The sequence below is a fragment of the Callorhinus ursinus genome, unplaced genomic scaffold (assembly GCF_003265705.2).
Source record: "Callorhinus ursinus isolate GAN/ISIS: 27379988/994484 unplaced genomic scaffold, GSC_fseal_2.0 scaffold27, whole genome shotgun sequence".
Classification (NCBI taxonomy): domain Eukaryota; kingdom Metazoa; phylum Chordata; class Mammalia; order Carnivora; family Otariidae; genus Callorhinus; species Callorhinus ursinus.
The window spans coordinates 6,132,325-6,136,864 of record NW_027397089.1 but is presented as its reverse complement, the minus strand read 5'-3'; positions in this window follow the sequence as shown (position 1 = coordinate 6,136,864).

Genomic DNA, 4,540 nt, shown 5'->3' with positions numbered 1-4,540 from the left:
GGCACAGTCAGTTAAGTGTCCCACTCTTGATTTCGGCTCAGGTCATGATCCCAGGGGGGTGCGATGGAGTCTCCAGTGGGGCTCCATGCTCAGCGGGGAGGCTGCTAGGGATTCTCTCCCTCTGCCCCTCCCCTTCCCTAAAATAAATCTTTAAAAATACAATGAAAGACATGTGACTCTTTTACTTGAACACTCAAAGGCCATTATAGGGTTATTAATTGGCCTGATGTCAATATTGTTGTGTCTCAGGGAACAGGGAGGCCTGAGGAGAGGGAGAGATGGGGGAATGGCCGGTTGATGAAGCAGTCAGAACACACACAACATACAAGGATTAAGTTTGCCGTCTTATATGTGAACACACTTCACGGGGCCACAGAATGATTACGATGGGAACATCAACGGTCACTGATCACAGATCATCATAACAAATACAATAATGATTAAAAAAAAGTCTGAAATATTGTGGGAATTACTAAAATGTGACACAGAGACATGAAGTGAGTACACGATATTGGAAAAATGGAACCAATAGACTTGCTGGTTGCAGGGGTGCTATAAACCTTCTATTTGTTTTTTGGGTCCTTAAGATTGATTTTATTTTTTATTTATTTTTGCAAGAGAGAGAGAGAAAGAGAGAGAGAGCACCCGAGCACGAGTCGGGGGGAGGGGCAGAGGGAGAAGCACATTCCCCACTGAGCAGGGAGCCCGACGCGGGACTCGATTCCAGGACCCTGGGATCATGACCTGAGCTGAAGGCAGACGCTTAACCGACTGAGCCCCCCAGGTGCCCCAAACCTTCCATTTATGGAAGACACAATACCTGTGAAGGGCAACAAGCCAGGTGCAGCAAAACCAGGCATGCCTGTGCTGAGAGCCTGCTACATGCCATTCTCTGTTCCTTCAGGTTTGGAATCATCACAGGAACCTCCCATTTAACATTTTCCAAATTAACTGCTTCATTTTCCCACCCATGACCTCCACTCCTGGCCTCCTGGTCAAGTCTTCCTCCATCCCTTCCGAATAAAGGCATCTTCATCCTTGTCTTTATGATGAAACAGCATGAACCAAGGATGAAGGTGCAGGTGGCTTATTTGAGGGGTCATCCCATAAAGAGGAGAGTGGAGTTGAGAAAGGCCAACAAAGGAGGGGAGGCCAGTGAAGGACGTTTGATTGATCTGATTACTCCCACTGGCAGCTGAGAGGCTCAGTCCCCCTGGGGGTCCTCGGGCACTGCGTGGCATGTGCTTCAGATTTGTCCCTCCAAAGGGCAGAAGGCAGGGACATTTGTCTCCCAACTTGCATTCCTTCTTGGTTGATGTGACTCTCCACCCCAAAGTCATAAATTCTCCCACATCTCTTGGTTATTTCTGTGCTTGGAATTTCCAAAACCATGAGGCAGAAAAGCAGAGGCATTTAGCAGGTACTTGACAGGACGCTGACAGCACACATGGGGATTGTTCACCACAGCTGCGGCCCAAATCACGGGTGGCCTGGGACGATGTGGAACCAGGTACCACCTGCCCGCCCAGTTGTCCAAGGCAGAAAGCCTGGAGCTGTCCTTGCATTTCCTCTTGGTTTCCAACCTTTTCTCTCCTCCTCTTAGTGCCAAATTGGGATGAAGCCCGGCTGCTGAATTTCCTTTCCAATGTATTACTTCTACTCTATATCAGTTACCATATCTGATTACAAACCTTCAAAATCTCTGGCCTGCAACCACTTCCTGCTCCATCTTTTGTGTCTATCCCTTCACCAAAGCTGTTTTTCTAAAATACAAATGAATTATTTCAGAGGTTTCCTACTGTCAATAGCAGAGGTGGCAAATAGACATGCCAACTCTTTTTTACTGGAAACCATTCCCTGGGAGTGTCATGCGGAAAAGGTTTCTAAGGCCATGCCTCGTCTGAGTGGGAAAAGTAGAATGACTAATTCAGTGTTGCCAGGGATGAGGAAGGGGTGAACTGATGTGCTGGGTAGTCACCAGCCATGGTCACGTGAAACACCCAGATTTTTTATGCGACTTGCAAGGATAGTCTGCACCTGACCCCAGCCCACTATCCTCGCTTCTCCTATCTCTTTCCTGCCACTTCTCTCCCCATGTGCTTCTCTCCAATCATGAGGAGCTTTGAGCCATTTTCAGACTCGGCCCTGCTCTTTCATATCTCCATGACCTTGTATTCATTGTTCCCTCTGCCTACAATTGCTTGGCCTGGCTCATGTTCCATCATCCCTCAAGGGCCAAATCAAAATATACCTCCCCGAGAAGACATCTGTGGCATCTGCAAGAAAAGGAGATCACTATCATCCCAGTTCCTGTGATCATCCACTGCTTTCTGCTTAATTCAGGTATAATTCTTTGTGTAATCATATTTTATTTTATTTATTTTATTTTTATTTAAAGATTTTATTTATTTATTTGAGAGAGAGAGAATGAGAGATAGAGAGCACGAGAGGGAAGAGGGTCAGAGGGAGAAGCAGACTCCCCGCTGAGCAGGGAGCCCGATGTGGGACTCGATCCCGGGACTCCAGGATCATGACCTGAGCCGAAGGTAGTCGCTTAACCAACTGAGCCACCCAGGCGCCCCTGTGTAATCATATTTTAATGGAGTATCTGTCCCCCATTCATCCACCATCAATTAAACAAACAAACCAATACTAATTTTATTCATCCAGGTTAGCACTGCATAATCCCCAACACGGAGCTTAGGCATCAAGCCAAATATATCCTCCTATTCCAACCCTCCTAATTCCAGAATGAAATATCTGGCTCCACAGTACAGTTTGAGCCAGGAAACCTGGTCTCTGGCAGGGCCAGCAAGAAGGTAGTGGTGCCTTTGCCCTGCATAGACACGCACAATGGGAAAACCCAAGCTGTGCCTTAGCCCAGGTCATAAAGCAGCAGGAGGAAATAAACACTGACCGTGGAAAATAATAAGACAGCAATAATCCCAATATTTACTTTATGGATTTTTTTTTATAGATTTTATTTTTTAAGTAATCTCTACACCCAACATGAGGCTCGAACTGACAACCCTGAGATCAAGAGGCATATGCTCCACCAACTGAGCCAGCCAGATGCCCCTACTTTATGTTTTTGATAAAAATAAAAAGAACATTTCAAAAAACTAACAAAGCAGATGGAGAAAATCAGTGTGGAGGAAACTAAAAGCAGACCTAAAATTGGAGGAAATTTGGGGTAGTGATAAACATGAGATTTTGTTAGGAAAACGGGAGCTACAATACATGTTACATACTTCAAAGTAATCACTAAAAAATAGGAAATAGAATTATAAGTTCAAATCCAATAAATAGAAAAACAAAATCAAGAAAGCATGATTATTCTATTGGAAGAGAGAAGAGGAGGATTAAAGGTAGAAAGAAAAAAAAAACAAAGAGAGACTAAGATCAATGAGAAACAAAAAAATCAGGTGGAAGAAATAAGTTGAAATGTACTATGAATAAATTATGAATAAATGCAAATGGCGTAAGTTTGTCCAATTAGAGAGGGAAACTCTTACATTAAAAAAATCTAGCTTTGGGGCCCCTGGGTGACTCAGTCGGTTTAGCATCTGCCTTTGACTGAGGTCATGATCTCAGGGTTTGGGGATTGAGCCCCGAGACAGGCTCCCTGCCTGGGGGGGGAGGGGAGGGGAGTCTGTATCTCCCTCTGCCTCTGCCCCTCCCCCGCTTGTGCTCTCTTTCGCACTCTCTCTCTCTCAAATAAATACATTAGAAAATCTTTAAAAAAATAATCTAGCTCTAAGCTGTTGATGAGAGACCCAGTTAAGGTGAAATGACACTGAAAGGCAAATAAAGGATGGATAAGGATATAGCAGATGTACTAGCCCAAGGAAATCTGATATCATCAATATCTATATACATCAAAATAGAATTTAATGTTGGGCTGTAATACAGCCATTTAAACAAATGAGTTATAGCTATGTGTAGCAATAAGGATAGATCTCAGAAACATAATATTGAGTAAATAAAACAAATTTCATCATAAATAAACAAGATATGATTTATATGTAATTTTTTTAAAAGATTTTATTTATTCATGAGAGACAGAGAGAGAGAGAGAGAGAGGCAGAGGGAGAAGCAGGCTCCCAAGGAGCAGGGAGCCTGACGCGGGACTTGATCCCAGGACCCTGGGACCATGACCTGAGCCAAAGGCAGACGCTCAACCATCTGAGCCACCCAGGTGCCCTATATGTAATTTTTAAAATGTATACAAAGTGACACCATAGTTATTCTACATAAATATGTAAAAGAATTTTTCAAAAAGGTCTTAAAGCCTAGATACCAATTTATAATACTGATTGCCTCTTAGAAATGGAGAATATTTTGTAAAAGGGATACAAATTAAAGAGTACTTTTATTTTCATCTGTAAGTTTTTAATTTTTTTCTTTTAAGAAGATGGCGTAGTCATACAGTAGTATAATGTCTTTTAACATATATTAATAGAAAAAAAATTGAAAGCCAATTAAGGTTTAATTGTCATCGGTAAGAATAAGAATGTCTGCCATTCAATTTTTTGCCCTT